General features: G+C 33.5%; 1 protein-coding gene across 3 annotated transcripts in view; it reads right to left on the bottom strand.

Annotated features, from left to right (window-relative positions):
• Positions 1-25,186, bottom strand: part of LOC109376047 (gamma-1-syntrophin-like) — a 464,896-nt gene that overhangs the window by 337,822 nt on the left and 101,888 nt on the right. For 2 of the 3 annotated variants that reach the window (XR_002122688.1, XR_002122686.1), the window contains exon 3: positions 18,419-18,475. The exons of the other annotated variant lie outside the window; for it this stretch is intronic. The gene's annotated coding sequence lies outside the window, so the exon portion shown is untranslated. The remainder of the gene's footprint in view (positions 1-18,418; positions 18,476-25,186) is intronic. 3 annotated transcript variants of the gene reach the window in all.

The following is a 25,186-nucleotide window of genomic DNA, read 5'->3' as shown; positions in this document are numbered from 1 at the left end:
GTAAAGAGATTTAGAGGATTAAAAATATTAATAGGCATTAAAGGAAAATTAATTTGATGCACATTGTTAATATTGTCTTCATATACACTACAAGTTTATGTTTTGAAATTGTCCTGATATAGAATGGAAAATTATTTTAATTATATTAACTACCACTTTGGTGCTCTATGTACATAATGCCAGCAGGCTATAGGATACGCCTGCCAGTCAAAATAACTTCTATTTTGTTACCAAAATATAAGTCAGCTTAAGTATAAGTCAGCTATACTTATCTCCAAACGTGTTTATTCCAGTGTAACTATATAGTTGTGATTAGGTCAATGAAATCTATGAATGTTTGGACAGATATAACAAAAGTCAGTTGATAAGCAAAAATGTTATCAAAATTAAAATATGACAATTAAAATAAAACTGTAAGTTTGAGAAACTCATGAAAATGTAAAAATACTGTATTCAGGTTGCTTTTCAAGAAATTAAATATTATTATACTTAAAAAGATCCTGAAAATGAAAATGTACATACTATAGAAAATGCACACCACCTACCATATATGCAAGAAAAAAAAAAGACCCTAATCAGCAAGCCCATACTCCAAAAAAAGCCTTAACCTTACCTCAAAAGGTAAAGTAAATAATGCAATTATAATTTGATGTTAATATACTTGGGAGACTATGTCACTTTAAAATCTCCTTTTTATAACCAGTTTTCAATTAACCAATAACTCTGGTTCCTGCACGTCTGTGTGCGTGTGTGTGAGTGTGTTTCAGTGGCAAACTATTGAAAATGTAAAAATGTATATATACCACAACTTCTTTATCCAATTATCTATAAAAAAACACTATGGTTGTTTCCATGTCTTGGCCATGGTAAATAAAGCTTCGATGAACATCAGAGCACATATATCTTTATGGATAAATATTTTCAGATTTTTTTGGGTAGATACCCAAGAGAGGGATTGCTGGGTCACATGGTCATTCTATTCTTAATTTTTTGAGGACTCTCCACACTGCCTTCCATAGCGGCTGCACCAATCTGCATTCCTACCAACAGTGTATGAGAGTTTTTTCTTCTCCACAGCCTCTCCAACACTTGTTATTATTTGCCTTGTTGATGATAGGCTCTAACTATGCGAGGTGATATTCTCATTGTGGTTTTTATTTGCATTTCTCTGTGATTAGTGATGTTGAGAATTTTTTCATGTCTGTTAGCCATTTGTATGTCCTCTTTGGAGAAATATCTATTCAGATCCTTTGCCCATTTTTTAAATTGGATTGTTTGTTTTTTTGTTGTTGAGTTGTCACCCCAATAAACTTTAATTTTAAAAAATGTAAAAATGTCTGGGTTTTTTCCAGGAAATAATACAACTCCCTAAATTCTCAGAGACCAGAGTAAAAAATCTACTTATATGGTAGAGAATATAATTAGTAATGGAGTGTGAATGGATAACTACCTCTTCCTAAATATCTCTCCCAAGCAGGTAACATAGTCTGAAACTCCATAATTTGAGACACATCTGTTTCAATTAAATTCCCCGTTTTGTGTAAGGTAGGTTTTTTTGGTTTGTTTGTTTGTTTTTTAAATGTTTATTATTTTAAGCTAAGAAGTTTGGGAGTAATTTATTACCAATACATAATACATCACCAAAATCTTCCCAGCAAAGAGCATAAAATGTCTTTCCTTTTATTCAGATCATCTATTTGTTATCAGAGTTCTGTTTTCTTTTTTCCTGTAGGGGTCTTTTGTTTTGGTTAAATTATTTTATAGATACATTATTTTCTTTTTTGTTACTGTTGGTGTAGAGAAATGCTTTTGATTTTTATAGGCTGTTTTTTAAACAGTATAAAATGTGAACATCTTCAACACACCTTCTGTAATCTGTACATAGATTATGAACTCTTTTATGTGCACATGGATCATTAAACACTATTTTAAAAGGAATATTAGTTTGATTTTGTTACTATTTTATGTAAAACTATGGTGAATACCTATCTCCTTTGTTAGATTATGAGAACTCTATGTGAAAACGGACTTTTCTTTCATAGCATATCCAAAACCTAGCACAATTCCTGAGGAATAAATGAATGCATATATTTATGTTATATGATGATTCATATGATGAATTATATAATGATTTATAAATGAGAACTGAGGCTGAAAGAAATATTTGTTCATAATCACATATGGTAAGGATCTCATTATATAATAGACTAGTCTCTCTATTGAGGAGATTCATGATGGCATAATAGGTAAACACTGAGTTTGTGTAATCCCATGAGCACATTAAAATTACAACTAAATTATAGAACAGTCAACCTGCAGAATCATCTGAAGTCAAACTGAACAGAAGTTTTATAATTAAGGATATAAAGAAGAAGCCACGTCTACACTGGTAGGAAGGGCAGAGACACAGAACGGGCTGGCAAGCCCCAAAACTCCTTGTGGTGCTTGAGAATTGTGAGGGATGTCTTTGCCATGGAGGTTTCCCCCAAAGGAACAAGGAATCCATCCCCACAATAGGGTCCCCAATCCAAAGTACTGGTACTAGGAATAGAAGTACCAACAATATTTATGAAAACCAGTGAGGATTCTGATCATCTGAATGGGATCTCCAGATATCTGACTCACTCACTCACAGGCACTCACCCTGGGCTCTGGAGAAGGGACTTGAGGGGCATCGGAAACATGGGGAGTGATTGATTTGTGTGGCTTTTTGGTGAGGACAGGAGGTAGAGTTGCCATTTTACCTGTGTAGAGTCCTTCTCCTGTACATCCAGCAGACAGAACCATCTTTACTTTGTTGAGCCCCTCCCCCAATGCCGATGGCCAAATCTGAATTGGAAATGGTATGGTGAGCTCCAGCCGCTCCACACTGGTGACTGACTGTGATCCTGCCTCACGCAAATTTCATACCATAAGAGGCTTTATCAGTGGCTGAACCTTACAGCTGGCAGGTGGCAACAGGCCTCAAGTGTCCTGGCTTTTTGTAGATTTACCCCAGACCCTGTACTGGTGGCAGCCATCCTCAGTTCATAGCATGGCCTCTCCGACACACATCCAGGTCTAGTACAGGCAGTGACTAAACATGAATCACTTTGTAGCTCTTACCAGGTAGCCCCTGGCCTTTAATAGGCAAGAGCTGACCTGGACCTGCACCAGAGCCCCTTCCAAGAGAACCAAGCACCAACGTACTTAAAGGCTGACTTCAGACCACAGCAGAGAACCACCCAATTAGTTCCACAAGTGGTACACATAAAGGGTGGTCTCCATAAGCACAAGAGACCGCTGGGGTTAATCCTTCTCTTTGAGGTAGACCCCACCAAACCAGCAGCCCACAAACTGTGGTTATGGCCAAACCTCACAGCCAGCCAGCCTTAGGGTCAATCCCACACACTGACAAGCCAATCAAAGATCAACTATAACAAGAGAGTACACACAAACCACACAAGGGATACTCCTGGATCAGCTATACATGTGACCAGGGAGACAGTGCCACTGGGCCCCGAAGGGCACCTACTACATAAGTCCACCCAGCAAGACTGGGAGACATAGGAAATCTACCTAATACATAGAAACAAACACAGAGAGGTAGCCAAAATGAGGAAGAAAAGAAATACATCCCAAATGAAAAAACAGAAGAAAACTCCAGAAAACGAACTAAACAAAATGGAGGCAAGCAAACTACCAGAGACAGAGTTGAAAACACGGGTTATAAGAATGCTCAAGGAACTAAATGAGAGCTTCAATTAAGCGATGGGAAGTATAAAAAAAGACATAGAAACCATAAAGAAAAGAGTCAATCAGAATTAAAGAATACAATAACTGATATATTTGAATAAATGAATACATAGGGTAAAAAGACTACAATAACTGCAACAAAAAATGCACTAGAAGGAATTATCAGCAGGCTACATGAAGCAGAAGATAGAATCAGTGATTTGGAAGATAAGGTAACACAAAACACCCAATCAGAACAGCAAAGAGAAAAAATAATTAAAATGAGGATAGTTTAAGAAACTTCTAGGACATCAAGTGTAACAACAGGCTCATCATAAGGATACCAGAAAAAAAAGAGAGTGAGCAAGGAATTGAAAATCTATTTGAAGAAATTATTACTGAAAACTTTCCTAACCTGGTGAAGAAAATAGACATACAAGCACAGGAAGTGCAAACAATTCCAAACAAGATGAACCCCAAAAATCCCACATCAACACAGATCATAATTAAAATGCCAAAGGTTAAAGACAAAAAATCCTAAAAGAAGCCAAAGAAAGGCAACTAGTTACTTATAAGGGAGTTCCCATAAGATTATCAGCTGTTTTCTTAACAGAAACTTTGCAGGCCAGAAGGAATTGGCATGAAACATTTGAAGTGATGAAAAAGTAAAGAGCTACAACCAAGACTGCTCTACCCAGCAAAGTTATCATTTAAAATCAAAGGATAGATAAAATGCTTCCCAGACAAAAAAAGGCTAAAGGAGTTCCACACCACCAAACCAGTATTACACGAAATGTTAGGACTTCTTTAAGAATGAAAAAATGAAGATCAAAAGAAAAAGCTAAAGGAGTTCATCACCACCAAACCAGTATTACAAGGAATGTTAGAGTGACTTCTTTAAAACAAACAAAATATCAAAAATACGAATAATAGAATGGCAATAACTACATATCAATCAACAATTATGTTCAATGTAAATAGATTAAATGCTCCCATCAAAGGATAGCATGACTGAATGAATAAGAAAACAAGATCATTACATATGCTGCCTATAAGAGACTCACCTGAATGGAAGTAAAGGAATGGGTAAAATATATTTCATGAAAATGGAAACAAACAAACAAAAAAGCTGTGATAGTAATACTTATACCAGAGAAAATAGACTTTAAAACAAAGGCTATAACAAGAGACAAAAGAGGATGCACTAATCCCACTTCTGGGTATTAACCTGAGAATACTCAAAACACTACTTTGAGGGGAAATGTGCATTCATATGTTCATTTCAGCATTATTTACAATAGCCAACATGTGGAGGCCATCTGGGTTTCCATCGATGGATGAATGCAAAAAGAGGAGATGGTACTTGTATACAATGGAATATTGCTCAGCCATGGAAAGGAATGGGTATCATATTTCCTGATTTCAAAGCTGTACTATAAAGCTATAGTAATCAAAACAGTATAGTGCTGCCATAAAACAGAACAGTAGACCACAGAAGCAGAATCAAAATCCCAGAAATGTATTTAAACATATACAGTCAACTAACATTTGACAAGGGAGCCAAGAATACAAAATGAAGAAAAGGTAGTCTCTTTGATATATGGTGCTGGAATAATTAGATATTCACACATAAAAGAATGAAACTAGGCCCTAATTTTGCACATCTCAGAAAAATTAACTTGAAATTGATTAAAGACTTAAATGCTAGACCTGAAACCATGAAACTTCTAGAACAAAACATAGAAATAAATTTCCTTAACACGGTTCTTAGTAATGATTTTTTGGATATAACAACAAAGTACAAGGAACAAAATAAAAAATAAACAAGTGGGACTAACATTTGACTAAAATGCTTCTGGTACAGCAATAGAAAAAATCAATAAATTTAAAAACAATATACAGAAAGGAAAAAATATTTGTCAACCATATATCTGATAAAGGGTTAATATCCAAAATACATAAAGTACTCATACAACTCAATAGCAAAATATATATATAATCACCCAATTAAAATATGGGCAAAGAGGACTTAGACATTTTTCCAATAAAGGTATTCAAAAGGCCAACAGGCACATAAAATGATTCTCAACATCATTAGTCATTAGGGAAATGCAAATTCAAACCACAATGAGATATCATTTCATGCCTGTTAGAACAGCCATCATCAAAAGAACAAGAGATAACAAAGCTGGCATGGATGTGAAGAACAGAGAACACTTGTATACTGTTGATGGGATTGTAAATTTGTAAGCCACAGTGGAAAACTGTATGAAGATCCTCAAAAACTTTAAAATAAAGCTACTATATGATCCAGCAATCCTACTTCTTGAAATATATGCAAAAGAAACAAAAAAATTAACACAAACAGATATCTGATTACCCCACCCCCATGCTAGTAGATGCATTATTTACAATAATCAAGACATGGAAACAATGTAAGTGTCCATTGATGGATGAATAGATAAAGAAGTTGTGATACATGTAATACAATATTATTCAGTCATTAAAAATGAGGAAATTCTACCATTTGTTGCAACACAGATGAAACTTTAAGGCATTATGCTAAGTGAAAAAAGTCAGACAGGTAAATATATCAAATACTGTATGATATAACCTATATGTTGAATCTAAAAACAAACAAACAAAAACAACCACACTAAACTTATAAAAAAAAATACATCAGACTTGTGATTACCAGAGGCAGAGTGTGGGAGAAGGGGGAATTGGATGAAGGTTGTCAAAATGTGTAAACTTCAAGTTATAAAATAAAAATTACTAGGGATATAATGCATAACACAATTACTATAGTTAATTACTATAGTTAACAATGCTATGTGATATATAGGAAAGTTGTTAAGAGAGTAAATCCTAAGAGCTCTCATTATAAGGGTTTTTCTATTTTCTTTTCTTTATACTGTATCTCTATGAGATGATACATGTTAGACACACCTATTGCAATAATCATTTCACAATGTAAATCAAGCCATTGTGCTATATGTATGTCAATTATTTCTCAATAAAACTGGAAAGAGAAAGCACTCACATAAAAAAAAAGTTTGAAAGGAGTAAGATTTGTGACATGTTATCAGTCACCCAGGGAAAAGATAATGGAGAGAAAGGAGTGCTTAGAGAGGTCAATAGATCCCAGAGAGGGTTAGGTGTTAAACTTATATTTAACTGTTATATATTTAAGGCAAAGAAAATTGAAGATTAGATAAATTATTTCATACATAAATCCCAATAACAAAAACTAGAGGAAATGATTGAAAAGACAGGCAAGGTAGAGATATTCAAAAGTGTGCCATAGATGAGGCAGGATACAGGTGCAACTTTGAAGTTCAAAAGCACCTCTGTTAGGAGCAAAATCTTCTCCTGCAGGAAAGAATGGTCACTGATATTTTGACCTTGTACTTTACTAAACTTACTAGAAAAAAAAATCAACTCACATTGTTAAGAAAAATCATCAAGTATTGAATCCAGGAACTAATTTCACAACAGACAAGCATGAATTAAGAGTGGAAGCTATTGCTTTACAGTTGAAAAATAAATATGGTTTCACAGTCCTTTAATATCTTTTCTGAGGCCTGAATAAAAGAAGGTATAGTTTAAATATCTTAAAATGCAGTAATAATCATTATTTAAAGGGAAAAAATACATCTTTACATTAAAGCTTCTACTGTGCTCAGTCTCTTTTAATTCCAAATCAACAACTATTTTGTACATTGACTACAGTTCTCATTCCTGTCTTTTACCTTGCCAGCTTCATGGAGACTTTCTGACTAATTTACCATCACCAGAAACCTTCAATTTTGAAGGCCACAGATAGCCATTAATCTTAGAATATAAAATGTCAAAAGCCTTTATAATATTTTTGTTAATTTATCATATATGTTTTATTATGAAAAAATTTTTAATGATAAAATTAGAGAGAGTGGTATAATGATCCTGCCTATACCCACTACCCACTTCCAAATGCCATCAACATTTGGCCACTTTTTCTATCAACCTCCCTCCTTTATTTTTTTCTGAATTTTAAAGCAATTCTATAACACCATATTGTAACTGTCAATATCTCTTTCTGCATTTCTAACAGATAAGGAGATTTTTGAGGACCAAAAATGCCATGAAACAAAATTAGTAACACCTCCTTAATACCATCTAGTACCCAATTCATTTCCTAAAACTTTTCCTAAAAGTCTCATAAATTTCTTTTTAATCATTGCTTTGTTCAAAGTCTAAACAAGGTTCACACATTGCATGTATTTTCTTTGTCTCTTAAATCTCTTTTATTTACAGCCATTTCCTATTTTCTCCCATGCTATTTATTAGCATAAAAATAGTGTTTCTTGTCCACATATTACTTCACCATCTGTATATAACTGATTGCTTCCTTATAAATACTTGATAATCCCTGGATTAGCTTAATCACAAGTCTCTCTTCTTGGATAGATTTTTTTTATTGTTAAATACACATTTTTAAAAATTAGTTTCAGCTGTACAATACAGTGTAATAGTTATACTTTTTACCCAGGGAAGTGACAACCCTTCTCCCCCAATCTGCCGCCCCATAAAGGTTATAAATTAAATGCATTCCAAGTGACCACTAACACATTAAGCCCTATAGTATAATTAACTTATAAAATAAATGCTTAATAAGACAATAAATGCCCAGTAACAGAACAGAAAAATATGCTGTAATAAGTTTCATAGCAAAAAAAGATGTGTGATCCACTCATTTCTAACAATATTTGACAAATATAATTCTAACAAAACCAAAGACATGGCAGTTAATATGATGGGCTTTAATTTTTGGTGCAAAAGACCTTTTCTACTTCTACCTGAATCAAAAGGTGTGGTGCCCTCTCAGTCTCAAGCAAGGCTGAGCTATTAGTGCTCATTGTCAGTGACCCCATGAAGAGGACAAGTACATCCCATTGCTTGTTCAGAGCTTTTGTCAGCACATGGGAAAATGATGAGGCCATTTCTGCATGAATATATAGGAATGAATGAATCCCAGAGTTGAACGTTCTAAGAAGGTAGGTTGAAGCTTTACTGTAGAAGTTTCTGTGATTAAATTAGGCATAAGAGCAATGAGGTCCCAGCTTCTTGGTTGAGGAAGGGTGTGATATATCATAGGGGATTCAAATGTCAGATGAAGGTTTGAATTAGATGAGCACAAATTCCATTTCATCCCTAAAAACTTATAATTTTTTTAGATACTGATAATCAGTTTCTAAAGGGAGATTATTATTGTACTGTTATAAAAACTATATCCCATGCTTATTGACATTTTATGTGAATTTACCCATTTTCTTCAAAATAACTTTCAGATGAAGGATGTTAATTTAGTACCTAGCCCACTGTTAGTAATCTGATAAGGTAATTAATACATTTTTCCAGGGACAACACTACTAAAGGGGTAATGCGAAAGTCAAATCCTGGAAATATGGCTTTGAAACTAATGCTACACAGGCTCTTTTAAGATACACAATTGTTATTGGAACAAACAGAATAAAATTAATTCACATTAACAAAAATAACATGAAGCACTGACATTCTAGCTGTTCTATCTATTGTATTGTTATTACTAAACTTCCTATTAATCCCATTTGAGCATTATGAAGCTTTAATGAAACATAAGAATTCCTATTTGATGTCCTGGTCTACAGGCTCGTAGTACACAGATCATCAAAGAGAGCTGGTTAAAAAGACAGAATCTCAGGCTCATCCTAGACCTGCTGAATGTGAATCTCCATTTAACAAAATCCCAGGATGATTCATGTGAAATAAAGTTTGAGAAGTACTGGATTATACACTCACCAAAACCTTAGAAATACCCATAGTAAAAATAATAACTTTGAAATTATCTGTAATTTAACAAAACTAACTAGAGTGTGAAAATACACACAACACTGATTACTTTTTAATCTTAGAAAATCAATGTGCTTGCTGTGCAACCCAGTTGTCATATGACCTTAATAAAAAAAAGAAATCATGAACACCTAATGCTGAAAAGCTAGAGAGCTATGAAACAGTTATATATCTACTGCTTAAATGAAGAAGCTATAAGTATCTAGTAAGCAGATGAACCTGTATAATTCGAATTTATATAGGTATTCACTTCTCAAGATTACAGGTTAGATAATCTTAACTTTTTCTACTCTTACATAACTTTTTGTATATTTCATAAGTGTATATGAGGTATGATGATTAAGTTCACAAACACATCCTGGAAAAAATGCTACATACCTCATTGCTGAATATCACTATGGTCATCTTTGAAGTACTTCCCTTGGTAAGCTATGCACCAATGCCAGCACCTGTTTCACCCTTCAAAGCAATGTTGGATATTTTTATCTGAAATGGCCATCAGAGCTGTTGTCGTATTACCTTTAATGTCCTGAATGTCATCCAAATGTCTTTCTTTCCATATTTTTTTATCTTTGGGTAAAGAAAGAAGTCATTGGGGGCCCGATCAGGAAAGTAGAAAGGGTGTTTCAACACAGTTATTAGTTTACTGGGTAAAAACTCCCTCACAATCAGGGCCGTGTGAGCTGGTGCATTGTCATGATGCAAAAACCATGAATTGTTGACAAAAAGTTTAAGTTGTCTAACTTTTTCACACGGCCTTTTCAGCACTTCCAAATAGTAAACTTGGTTAGCTGTTTGTTCAGTTATCAGAGAGGCCATTGTATTTAATATATTATGGCCTCTCTGATATCAAAAACAGGTTAGCATCATCGTTGTAATAAGTTTGCGGACTTAATTGTCACACCTCATAATCCCAGAATAGTCAATCAGCTAGCAAATAATCCTTATTGTTAGACCACAATTTTACACAAAATAAAAGATGACACAATACTTCTAAGGAAATGAAACCAAGTTCTTTTAAACTTGTAGAGAATGCTTGCTCTGGCTGAAGAAAATGAGCTGCTTTGAGCATTTATTTAAATTGAGAAGGAAAACACTGTACTTACTCCCAAAGTTGCTTAAGGAAATGTGTGCCTGATTGCACGAGATTTTTATGTTATTTTAACAGTTAGAAGAAAATCTTTCATTATTGCCATTCTTTATTGAGCTATTACTTCCACCACCAACAAAGCAATTAATTAAATATATTTTTATCACAATCAAAAGAGTTGTTACTGAAAGTTTATTTTCCCTTTTTACTGCTCACCCTTTTCCATCTATGACTCTTAATAAATAAACTCAAGAGATTATACAGTGCTTTTTATATTCCAAATAATATTATGAATATTGGGTATATATCAACTATGACTTATAAGAAAAATAAATTACTTTTATCTAGCACTATGAAAGACAATTTTCAAAAAAGTTTCATCTGCAATATCTCATTTTGTTGCCTAAAACCATCCCATGACTTAAACAGATGGAATAATTAACTTAAGTTCAGTAAAATGTTTGTAGGAAAAGTTTGTTTCAAGTAATTATCCAAAGAAGAATGGACATTTTAAAAATAGGATTTTGTAGGATAAGACTAGATTACTAGTGACATTAAATACTAACCTAATAAATTTTTGTTATGTTCTTTAACCTGTGGTTGATACCTGAGATTCTAGCAGATGAACAATATGAAAAATGCTATATTAAAAAAATTAATCTGATTTTCCAGTCAAGATTGCACAGTAGGTAAACACTATGCTTCCCTTCTCTCATGACCACATCAAAATTACAGCTAAACTACACAACAATCATCATTTAGAATTGCCTAAAATCTTGCTGAACCAAAGCCCTACAACTAAGGACATGTAAAAGAAGCCACCTCGAGACTAGTAGAAGAGGCAGAGATGAGGTATAATCTGATCCCAGACCCATGGGTAACCATTAAAAATTGGAAGGAATATCTCAGATGCAAAGGTCCCCTGGGGGAGTGAGGGGCCCAACCCCTGCCCAGCCTAGGGTTCCAGTGCAGAGTAGAAAAGTCCCCATAATTTCCGGTTGTGAAAACCAGCAGAGATTGTAACTAAGTAAGATGGAGGATAGCTAGAATCCAAGGTACTCCTCTTAAAGGGACAAAACAAAGGTTTATGAATGGAATCACTGGCTCTGAGCTCCAGCACTGGGGCAGCAGCTAGAGAGGTGGCACGGACACATGGTGGGGAACTGAGTTACCTGACTTCAGAACGGGGGCTGGAGGAGCAGCTTTCTCCTGAGTGGAGAAGCTGGCAGAGGCCATTGTTTCTCTGTTGAGCTCTCGCACTTCCCTGCATGCAGACACGGGTGGCTGCCATATCTCAATCTCTACTAAGCTGGCTAATGCCAACTTGGTGATTTGTGATACTTATACCATACAAAATAAACTTTAAAACAAAGACTATAACAAGAGACAAAGAAGAACCTAGTAACCCCAATTCTGGGTATTTTTCTGATGAAAACCAAAATGCTACTTTGAGGTGATGTGTGCATCCAGATATTCATTGCAGCATTGTTGACAATGGTCAAGATATGGAGGCAACCTGGGTATCCATTGATGTATAAATGGATAAAGATGAGGTGGTACATATATACAATAGAATATTGCTCTGCCCTGGAAGGGAATTGGTTCTTGCCAGCTGTGCTGGCATGGGGGTATTGTACTGAGTGGAGTTTGACAGACAGAGAAAGAGATGCAATGTGATTTCACCTATATGTGGAATCTAAACATCAAAATGAACAAACAAAACAGAAACAAACTAATAAATACAGAGAATACTTTGATGGTTGCCAGATGGGAGGGAATTGGAGGTGGGTGAAAAAGGGGAAGGGATTAAGGAGTACAAATTGGTTGTTACACAGTAGTCACGAGGATCCAGAATATAGCATAAAGAATATAGTCAAAAATATTGTAATATCTATAGTATCAGATGCATACTAAATTTACTGGGGTGATAGATTGAAAGAGGGTTGGGGCAGAATGAAGAAGTGAAGAGATTAAGAAGTACAAATCAGTAATTGCAAAAGAGTCATGAAGATGTAAAGTAAAGCATAGGGAATATAGTCAATAATCTGGTAATTAGTATATATAATTCCAGGTGGGTAGTTGACTAGTCAGGAGGTTCATTTATTAAATTATATAAATGTCTAACCACTATTAAATTAAAAAGGGAGGGGAATGGTGAAGGGAAATAAAAGGTTCAAATTTCCAGATATAAAACAAATGTCATGGGGATGTAATGTATAGCATGGGGAATATAGTCATAATATTGTGACAGCATGATACAGTGTCAGATGGTTGTTAGACTTATAATAGTGATTATTTCTTTAGGTATATAAATGTTTAAGAAATATGGTATACATCTGAAACTAATATAATATTGTATGTTAGCCATACTTTAATAATTTTTTAATTGTAAGGGTTCAAACAATAATTATAACATGTAATGTGCCTCTCAACATATGTAAAGGAAATAAAGACAATTATATTGGGTTGCCAGAAAAGTCATGATGCATTTTTGCAACAAAAAACAGAAAAAGTGTGTCATGATTTTTCCAACAACCCAATATTATAAATGGTGGATTGTAAAGAGATGCAGAGTAAAATAAGGTTTTTAAACAATGTTAATTGGTAAAATAGTAACACCAGTAGACTGTGTTAAAATGTGTGCCTGTGTATGTGTGAGCTCATGTGTGCACATGTGTACTCACACATAAATATGTATGTATATGTGTATTTAAACATATTTTTGTGTATGTGTATGTACTTATTTGTGCATAGCAATTCTTACAACAATCATTAAATAAATCTATGTGAAATGATGCACTTGAAAGCACTATAGATAAACCAAAATGGAACTCTTAATATTGCTCAAGTAACCCATACAAGAGTAGAAGTAAATAAAAATAATAATAAAAAAACAGAACAAAGAGAAAGCTGAAGTTAAATGAAAGACTTAAGTGTCAACATATCAATATTAATATTAAATGAAAATTTCTAAACACATCAATTAGCTAAGATTAGCAGAATGAATTAAAAAAATAATAAAAATCACTAAACTATACTGCCCTACAAGAAACTCAGTTCAAATATAATTATATACATAGATAAAAATTTTTAAAAATATATATCATACAAACATTAGACCAAATAAGCAGAAATGGTTATGTTAATATCAGGTAAAACAGACTTCATAGCAAAGAAATTTGCCAATGACAGAGTGGGATATTAAATAATGATAAAACAGTCATGACATAGCAATCCTAAGTGTGTATATATTAAATAATGGAGCTCTAAAATACGTGAAGCAAAAACTGGTAGAACTGACATATCCAAAATTATGTTTGGAGATCACAACACACCGTTTCACCTATTAATAGAACAAAAAGCAAAAGAAGAACTCATTAACACCATCAAACAAAATTACCTAATCAACATATATAGAACATTCCAACCAAAAATATTCATTTAAGTGTCTGTGGAACATATAGCAAAATAGACCATATTTGGGGTTTTAAAAAAAAACTACAAAAGTTTGAAATAATTGAAATTATAGAGAGTATGGTATCTGACTAGAATACAAAGTATAAATCAATAATAGAAAAATAACAGTAAAATCTCCAATACTTAGAAACTAAACATATACATCTAAACAATTCATAGGTCAGACTGAATAAAAATAAACAAGAAATTTGTGAGGCACAGCTGAACAAGTACTGAGAGTAAAATTTATAGCATTAAATGTTTACATTAGGAAAAAGGACAGGTCTCAAATTGATGTATAAGCTTCCATTGTGAGCAATTAGAACAAGAGCAAAATAAGCTCCAAGCAGACAAAAAGAAATAAATAATGAAGAGCACAAAACAATAAAATTGAAAACTGAAAAAGAGAAAATCATGGAAACAAAAGTTGGTTCTTTAGAAAAAATAATAAAATTTACATACCTCTAGAAAGACTGACAAAGAAAAAAGCAGAAAGATAAAATACAAGTTGCTAACGACAGGAATGATGCAAGAGACATTGTTATAGACAGTGTAGGCATCAAAATGATAAAATGGGATTACTATTTAATAACTCTAAACACATACATTTGACAAATGAGAAAAAGTAGAAAAATTCCTGGAAAATTACATGACTAAAATTCAACTAAGATGAAACAGATTATTTCAAAAACCTATAACCATTAAGAAATTAAATTTATAATTAAAAACCTCTCAAAAATACTTATGAGGATTTTTACCAAATATGCAAAGATTAACATAAGTTCTTTGCATTCTCTACCAACTCATTCTATGAAGCCAATATTATTTTCATACAAAACTAGACAAGGAAATACAAACTACCAATATTATTCATGAATATAAATGCAAAAATGCTTATAAAATATAAATGAATATATTAAATATAAGCTTTTTCAATATATAAGAAGAATTACACACCATGACTGAGTGTGGTTTATTCTAGGGAAGCAAAGCTGGTTCAGCACTTGAAAATCAATCAATATACTCCACCATTTCACAGGTTAAAGGAAAAGAGAATCTAATGATTATATCAATTAATGTGAAAAAAAGAAATTGCCAAAATTCAATACTCATTTATAAGAAAAACTCTCTGTAATCTAGAAATAGAGGAATAACTTTCTCAACTTGATAAAGGATACTCAAAAAAATTTACAGCTAATGTGATAAAATACTAATATAGTAAAATACTAATTGTTTTCCCTGTAAGATTGGGACCAAGACAAGAAAATTCACTCTCACCACTGCTCTTCAACACAGTACTTAAAATTATAAACAGTGCTATAAGGCAAGCAATGGAAACAAACATCATGCAGATCTAAAAGTTAGCTATAAAATGGTTCTTGTTTCCAAGAGACCTTATGGTCTATGTAGAAAATGCTCAGTATTTTACACAAAAAGACCTATGACTCATATGTGAGTTCAACAAGGTCACAAGATAAATGATCAACATACAAAAATCTATTACATTGCTACACAAATATATTAATGGTAAACACATGGAAACAGAAATTTAAAAACAATACCATTTACAGTTGCTAATGAATATTTAGCTACAAGTCTAACAAAATTTGTAGAGGAGTTATGTATTGAGACTACAAAAGACTGCCAAAAAAATAATTGAAAAAGATTTAAATAAATAAATGCAATATCTCTCAACTGGAATATTCAACATAGTAAAGATGTCAGTTCCCCATTAATTTATATATAGATGTAACACAATTCTTACCAAGATCCTACCACATTTTTTAGAAGATATAAGGAAAATCATTCTAAAATATATGTGGAAAAATAAAGAAACATAAATAGTTAAAACAATCCAAAAAAGAAGAAAAAAATGGAAGGAACCACTCCACCGAATTTCAAGAATTTTATATACTAATCGAGACTGTTAGGTATTGGTGGAGAAATTAATATACAGATCAATGAAGCAAAATAAAGAATTCAGAAATAGACCCATACAAGTATTGGCAACTGATATTTGACAAAAGAGAAAAAGCAATGCGATGGAGAGAAAGTTTATTTAATAAGTGCTGGAACACTTGGACATCTATAGGAAAAAACATGGACCTGTAACTCAACCTTACACCATATACAAAAAATAACTCAAAATGAATCATAGATTAAAATGTAAAATTATAACTATTTTTTTTAGAATAAAACTTAACAGAAGAACCTATGGCTTTTGGGGAACTAGGGCTAGCTAAAGTGTTCTTAGATGTAAAACCAAAAGTACAAACATAAAAGAAAAAATGTGATAAGTTGGACTTCATAAAACATTTTAAAATTTTGTTCTACAAAAGATCATGCTAATAGGATAAAAATACAAGCTCTAGACAGAGAAAATATTTGCCAATCACAAATCTGACAAAACACCTGTATTTACATCATATCAAGATCTCTAGAAACTCAACATTAAAAAAAGAATCCAATTAGAAAATGGGGAAATGACATGAATAGACATTTCACTAAAGAGAATATGTAGATAAAAAATAAGCTTATGAAAATATGTTCAACATCTCTAGCCACTATGGAAATGCAAATTAAGACCACAATGAGGTATCATGACACATTCAGTTATTTAGAATAGCTAAAATTAAAAAGAAATAAATATTATTAAAAAACACAAACGTGTGTGTGTGTGTGTGTGTGTGTGTGTGTGTGTAAAAAATTCTGACAAGGACATGGAAAAACTGAATCTGTCAAATATTGCTGGTGGAACATTAAAATGGTACAGTCACTTTGGAATTATTTTGACAATTTCTTAAAAAATATAAATAAATAAGCAAGCAACTTCCATATGACTCAGCAACTACACACATTTATTCCAGGAAAATGAAGCTTTATGTTCACACAAATATCTGTCCACAATTGTTCATAATAGTTCAATTTGTAATAGCCCAAAACTGGAAACAACCCATCTCTCAAAAACTGAATGATTAAGCAATCTGTGCTACATCCATACCACGGGATGTTCCTCAACAACAAAAAAGAATTAACTATTGATACACAGAAAAACTTTGATGGATCTCAAGGTAATTATGCAGGACACAGAAAACTTACCTCTATTGCCACATATGGTAAGATTCCATTCCTATAATATTTCTTGAAATGACAAAATTATACATATAAAACCAGGCTAGTGTTTAAGGGTTACAGTGAGAGTATCACTCCAGTGACTGCCTCTGCTGTCACATAGCCTTTTCCCCTTTATGTGTGTCTTGTCTTCACCCTAGTTCAGTATCACTAATCTTAACTAACTGTCTGCAAAGGATTTATTTCCAAATGAGGTCACATTCTGAGGTTCTGGGTAGACAGGGGAAGAGGGACACACTATTCAACCCAGTAGAGATTGGCAATAAAACAGCACATGATGTCTCTGGATGTGGCTGGTGCCAATCAATACCTGATTACCAACTGAAGTAAGACTCATGAGGCCATGGGTAGACAAATATGACAACAAAACCTTGAGCACAAAGAACATGTAGTAGTCTTGAGAGATATGACTACAGTTTGTTATAAAAATGACATGTTTTTTTCCTTACACCATAAAAGCACCCACTTTTATCCCCATTTTTTGTTTGTTTTAAACAAAGAAATTATAAGATTAGTAATGATCTACAGAAAGTTGGATAGTATGTAATAAAAAGGGAGAAAACTAGAGGTGAGTGAGCAGACAAGAAGATACAGCAATGCTGCATATGAGTAAAATGAGGTCTTGGACAGTGGAGATGGGGACTGGAGGCAAATGAAGAAACCATTGTCAAACAAACAAATTCAGAGGTTGTTAATTTACCCCTGATCTACATATTTATTTTATTTTAATGTACTTTCATCATCAACACTCCAAAGATAATTTTCATACATATATATACACATACACATACACATACATATACACATACATACATATGTGCTATAACTGTAATTTTTGAATGGAGATGTAACTGCCTCCTGTTTGGAGGTTTCTTTTGGTTATTTTTCTATTTTTGTTTTTGTGTTCCTGTTGAGCCATTCTTAAGCTCATAAGTTTTACTCATGTGCAACAGTTTGCATTTGTGATGTGGTAGTCTCTGAAACAAGAGTATGGGCCCTGGATTCTCTTTCTTACAAAAGTAATTGGTTGACAGGTGGTTTGAAACTTCAGCCTTTATCTCATTATCAACTCCCTTTAACCAGTTAACTAGTCAGACAAGTATATTACAATTCGAGCAGGAACAATCCATTAGGTTATTATGCACATACACATACCAAGTAGTCCAAGACAATGTGGAATTCAGATAGCAAGGCTTTTCCAGAACAGGAGACCTAAAACAAATGTACAACCATTACACACTGAACATGCCCAAAGATATTTTTTAATCCTACAAATAAAGCAAATTTATGATTTTGATGAGATATATATGGACTGAAAAATTACCTAAAAACTAGATTTGGTAACAATGTAATACCACTTTAACACTATATCAGAAGCAGAATGCATGATAATTGAAAATAGCAGATAAGTGATCAAAGAGAAACTTTACAAATAAATATTTGAACTTTTTTGCAGTAGGGAACAATTTTAGATACTTTATGTTCTTCTGAAACTCATTTGTATTCTACTCTAAAAATACAGCAGCCTAAAAGTTTGAGAAAATCTGTGCCAGATATTTAAATAGAGCTCCACTGAGGATTGCTGGATAAATGCAAGCTTATTTATGTAACTACTCATTTAGTATTTATCAATGTGAGGGATAGTGTTATACGCTTCACTGTAGTCAGTGAGATGCACTCTGTATACCAACATGCAACAGTTGATTAGGAAGTTATTTCTTAAAGCAATAACAAAGTGAAAGAACAGTTTTAGAGTGGTTCTAATGTTTTAAGCATGCTGAGATTTCCATAAAGTTTTCCCAAAAAATGAGTTTTATCAAAATGTGGAATTTTTCTCAATATCTGAAATCTAGGGTTGGTGCCAAAAGACTTAAAAAATAAAATAGCTTTTTTCTGACTGCAGAATTGATAGCCATTTCTTTTTTCACCTACCTATTTTAAATGTTCTCATTTAATAGTTCTTATCTTTGACTTATTATATGTCTCTGAGTAACATTATAAAAATAAAATACATTTCTTACACTGTGGATATTACATCATCTTGTAAAACAACTTCTCACTTTTTATTAATTTTTCAGTGTACAAAATTATAACTCTAAACTAATGAATAGTTTGACAGACATGGTTGAATGCATGGTAAAGTTAGTAAAGAAAAACAAATACCTAATAATAAAATTTTTAGATAAATTAGGATTGTTAATGATAAAATCACTTATTATAGATGACATAAATTAATGAATATTTCTTTTTAATGTGAAACAATTTTCAACTTTGTGCCAGGGAAGCCCCAAAGTGAATGTATTTTTGTGTTTAAAAATGCTCATCAGTTTTTCAGAGTGGTTGCTGTAAAGAAATACTAACAAGAAAATGTGTAAAATATTACATTTCAATTAAGAGATCTAGTATTCTTAAAGTAACATAGCACTGTATTGATTTTTGTATAGAAAATGTAGTGGAGTGTAATTGAGTAGGGCTAAAAAGGAGTAAGTTACTTTCATGTATTTAAAGTAAGCTTTCCTAAAAGAAATCTAGTATGCAGGCTTTTGCAAGTTTTCTTTTTAAGTATCTAATGCTATCTTCCTTTGATACCACATACTAGTTCTTTTCCTAGATCTGGATTCTATTTGCCTAGAACACTAATTCTCAAACCTTATTGTGCAACAAGATCACCTAAAGAGTTCATTAAAATACAGATTGATGGACTATACTGTCAGAGTTTCTAATTCAGTAGCTCTAGGGTGAAGTCCAAATTTGAATTTCTAGCAAGTTCCTAGGTGATGCTGGTTCAGGAATCAAATATGGAGAACACATGGAGTAAAAAATGAGAGCACCCTCCTTTTTGTCATGGTATAAATTATATTTAGACTGACAAAAGACACAAATTTAACATAGAATCAGTTTAAAATGAAAGTGCATTCCTTCCCCATCCACATAAACACATTCCCATGACCTAATGAAATTCAGAGATGTCCTAGTTGAGCTGAATTCTGGAGCCTGAAAGCTGTGGGCCTAGCTCATACTATTGGCCTGAACACTCACTGGAGTGTCCTGTTCATCTTAATGATAATTTGGGTTTCATTGAAATACATGGTTAAAAGTATTGTGTTGTTATTATTATTGCCATTCATTCTTTTACTTTAGGGAAAATTGACTCACTGAATATAGTGGATATAAGTGAAACTATATTTTTTTCTCTGTGAAGCAGTAGGAGTCTTTAGAGGAAGACATGAAGATGGTGAAAAGGACAAAGAAGAAGCTGCCAAGTAAGTTTTATGGTCAAAATACTTAGAAAATTTCTAGAAACCTGTTAAAATTCTATGGATAAAATCAAATTTTCTGAACACCACATTTGCATGTACATGTATTAATAAGCTTTTTGTGACAAACAGAAAACGTACTTTAATCTTTGTGCTCTGAACCTCATACTGGTGATCCAAACAATTCTATTCTATTTGGAAAGTTATCATCCACAAAATAGTGCCACCTTAAGCGGCTACTTGACTTTTTAAAATTATTAATCTGCCATTTTTTATGAAGATGTAAAACAGTTTCTCCCCCTCTTTCTTTACCTACTCTAATCCATAGCTATGAGTCTCCCTAAACTTGTATTATCTAACTGTAGTATAGTCTTAGAGAAAATGATTAAGTCATGGAAGGCTGGCTCATTCCAATTCTAATTATTGATCTTGCCATCACTCAAGATTCATTGCTCCCCACTAAAATCTTCAATCCATCCCTTTACACAAGCTCCTTCCTGATGGATATCAAATAAGTTCAATACTTCCCAAGCTTAAAAAAAAATTCACTTTATTATTCTTCTATTTATAACTATGTTGATTTTCCATTAATGACCTGATTTGTTAGACTGGAACTGAGATAACTTTCCTACCACATATGAGTATTTACAGAAAACATTAACTAATTGAGGGGTTTTTTTTCCATTGTTGCTACTGAACTCACATTGATTATATATTTACCTCCGATAAGAAGAATTCTAAAAATTGCCTTAATCTGGAGCCCCTGAAGCCCTTCCTTTGCTACTCACTAACATGTGTACTGTGTGGGAGCCACTGAAAAATTAGTATGTACCCCCATACCTCTTCACTTCACCAGGAACTGTACATTTTTGGATTTTGTCCAATGGGAACATGGATGACATGGACTCTGTTTCTGAACTCTGTGTATGCTCTGGCACTATAGATCTTTATAAAAACACAGATAGTAAATAGCCCTGAACAGGTTAACACACACACAAACACACACACACACACACACACACAGAGACAAAACCTCTCAAATTTCTAGGCAGGCTAGAGGTAATATATTAAATCTATTCATTTATTCCACTTAAGTAAATCCAGTTTCATTCAATTTAATCCAATATAGTATATGTAAGACATTGACCAAGTTGCAGGCCTTTTTAAAGGAGATCCACCAAAGCTAGAGAGGACATGCAGCTCTCATGGGTTTGTTTAATTATATATCTTGCTTTGGTTTCTGTGGCTCCCCAGGGCTTGATACAATTGCTTTCATCCTACACTACCAGACTGTTTACATGCTTTCTACAGCAGTATTGGAATCTGGCCCAGCTACCTTGGTAAAACCTGTCCTAGATCATTCTCCACCATATCTTAAGACATAATTGGGTATTTTACCCACTGAAACCTCAAGCATTTTGCACAAATTTCTATTATAGTACTTATCAGCAAAATTATCTCATTTATCTGTGTAGTAGCCTCAAAAGGTTATTACATCCATAATAGGCATTTATTATCCTCATTAGTGAGTCCTGTAGAGATTCTATATCTTGCTAATTGTGACACAACAAGAAAGAAAGTGATGGAGCTTGGTATGACACATGTGTTCTTTACATTATGATGGTTCCTTAAGTGTACTCTGATTTTTTCCATTATTGTTTTGCTCCTTAGAATGAAGTTTCTTTAAACTAAGTATACCATATTCCTTCTTGAAACTCAGCAGGTGTGTAGCTTATAGAAGGTGCTTGATTGGGATTACTGATGAACATGTAGCCATGTAACTCACCAGAACCATGACAGTGGGATTGACTCTTCAGACCTGCTGTAGTTCCTAGAGTTACCACATTAATTGTACCTAGGGAAAATGTCATTAGTTTAATTAACTCCTTGGGAAAAATAAATTTATCAAATTACATGTTTTCATCTAACAAGAATTTGAAGAAATGGGTCAGTGACCATATACATGGTTTTAGTATAGGAGAGATTAAGAAAAGTCTAGAATCTGGAAAAAATAACTAGACTCTAGACAAAGGGATGGAAAAAATGGTGGGTGGGCGGGTCAAAATGCAGGACTCAAATAAAGGTCGTGAGAAGTTATGACAATGTAGACATAATTAATAAAGCCAATAGAAAGGGCATTATAATATTGGAAGATTTTAGACATAATTTACAGCTCTTCAAAAAATGAATTCTGGAATCATGGACATTTATCGGAGCCAGATTTTCAAATGGGTTTAACTCCGATAAAAGCCTACTTCAAGTCTTTAGTAGTTCTTGGGTTTTTGTGGGCACAAGGGTTACCTGGAACTGTTTTTAAAATATAGCCTTCTCTGCCTCACCAGAGGGATTCTATGGCAGAGATTAGAGATGACCCCTAATCATATCCATTGTTAAAAGGCATTCTAGGCGATTCTGAGTTAGCAAACATTTAGCCACAATTTGAGAAATTCTGGTTTTTGCCTGTATCTAAGATTTTAGGTAAGGATGAAGTATCCAATTATAATAGACTTTATCCCCAACAAGTAGGTTATCCCTATCAAATGAAGTTTTTTCCTACCCAATTACTTAGATTCTACAACAGAAAATTTCTTTGTGCCCTACATAAAGAAGAGAATAGTCAAATCTCATGTGCAATTAATGTTCCATTTATAACCTGAGAAAGAGAAGCACTTGCAGTTTCCTCCCCATCATAAATTATCAGTACAGAAATCATCAACCTACACAGGGATATCATTTGTGTATATTTTCACCATCTACATTCCAATAAAATGTCACTTTATAAAAAGATATGTGGATTTAAACAAAAAAAGACAAAACAAAAGAACCTAACAAATAAACTCTACACAAATTAATGGTGTACCTAAATAAATTAGACAATTATTAAAAGCAGAACATATTTTCCAGATAAAATATATCTCAAAGGGAATATAATTAAAAGAGTATTACTCCTGGGCTGGCCAAGTGGCGCATTGGTTAAGAGCTGTCTTGGGACACCAGCTCTGAGCATCAGGGCGCCAGTTCGGATCCCACATGAGGTCCAGTGACACTGCCCTCTACAGCTAAGATGGTGAACAATAGCTTAAACTGGAGCTGGGCTGCCAGGAGTTGCTGGTGACGGTGTAGGCTGCAGCCCCTGCTGCAGTGGGCTGCCATAAGCTACCGTGTGGCAGGCAGCCAGCATGAGTGGCTGGCAGCCGGTGTGAGCTGCCAAGAGCCGCTGTGAGCAGCCGTCCAGAAGCTGGGCACTGATCTGATACTGGGTGTAGCCAGCAGCCAGCGTGAGCGGCCAGCAGCCGCTGTGAGCGGCCATCCAGAAACCAGCGACTGATCTGCCTTACCCGGGAAGAGCGCAATGATGCTGCCAACTTGGGCCAGTGAAGCAACGTCCTCCACAACTAGACAGAAGAACAAAAAGACAGCAACTTCTCTGTTCCTCTTTGCCCAATTCCCCAGCGCTGTTCCCATCTCCCAATTCCCCCAATAAATATCTTTATAAAATGAAATAATATAAAATAAATTAAAAAAATATAAAATGAAATGAAGGAAAGACTAAAACCTTTCCCCTTAAGATCAGGAACAAGACAAGACTGAGCACTCTCACCACTTCTATTCAACATAGTTCTGGAAGCTCTAGACAGCAATCAGACAAGAAAATGAAATAAAAGGCATCTAAATTAGAGAGGAGGAAGTCCAATTGTCATTATATGCAGACAGCATGATACTATATAGAGAGAATACCAAAGTAACAAAAAACTGTTAGAACTCATAAATCAATCTAGTAAAGTAGGATACAAAATTAATATTCAGAAATCAGTTGCATTTGTATACACAAATAATAAACTATCAAAAGAAGAAATCAAGAAAACAATCCCATTTACAATTGCTTCAGAAACAATAAAAACCTAGGAATAAATTTAACCAAAAAAGTAAAATACCTGTACTCAGAAAATTATAAGACACTGAAAAGAGAAATCAAAGGAGATACAAATACATGGAAATACACACCATGTTCATGTATAAGAAAAAATAATATAGTTAAAATGTCAATACTACCTAAGGCAATATATAGATTCAACGCAATTCCTATCAAACTACCAAGGACACATTTTTTCCAAAATAGAACATACAACCCTAAAATTCATATGGAATCATAAAAGACCCCAAATAGCCATGGCAATCTTGAGAAATAAGAACAAAATGGAAGGTGTCATGCTACCTGACATCAAATTCATACTACAAGGCTACAGTACTCAAAACAGTATGATACTGTCATAAAAACAGGCATATAGATCAATAAAACAGAATAGAGAGCCCAGAAATAAATCCATCCATATATGGTCATTTAATCTACGGCAATGGAAGCAAAAATTTACGTTGGAGTAAAGATAGCTTATTTAATAAATGGCGCTGGGAAAATTGGACTAACACGTGCAAAAAAATGAAAATGGATGACCTAATTACACCATAGATGAGAACAAATTCAAAATGGATTAAAGACTTAAATGTAAGACCTGAAACCATAAAAGTCCTAGAAGAAAAAATAAGGAGTAAATTTGTAGACATTATCCTGAGTAATATTTTTACTGATATATCCCCAGGCAAGAGAAATACAAGAAAAAATAAACATATGGGATTACATCAAACTTAAAAGATTTTTGGGCCGGCC

This window comes from Hipposideros armiger, unplaced genomic scaffold (assembly GCF_001890085.2).
Source record: "Hipposideros armiger isolate ML-2016 unplaced genomic scaffold, ASM189008v1 scaffold_1042, whole genome shotgun sequence".
Taxonomy (NCBI): domain Eukaryota; kingdom Metazoa; phylum Chordata; class Mammalia; order Chiroptera; family Hipposideridae; genus Hipposideros; species Hipposideros armiger.
This window is presented reverse-complemented; position numbering and strand designations above follow the sequence as displayed.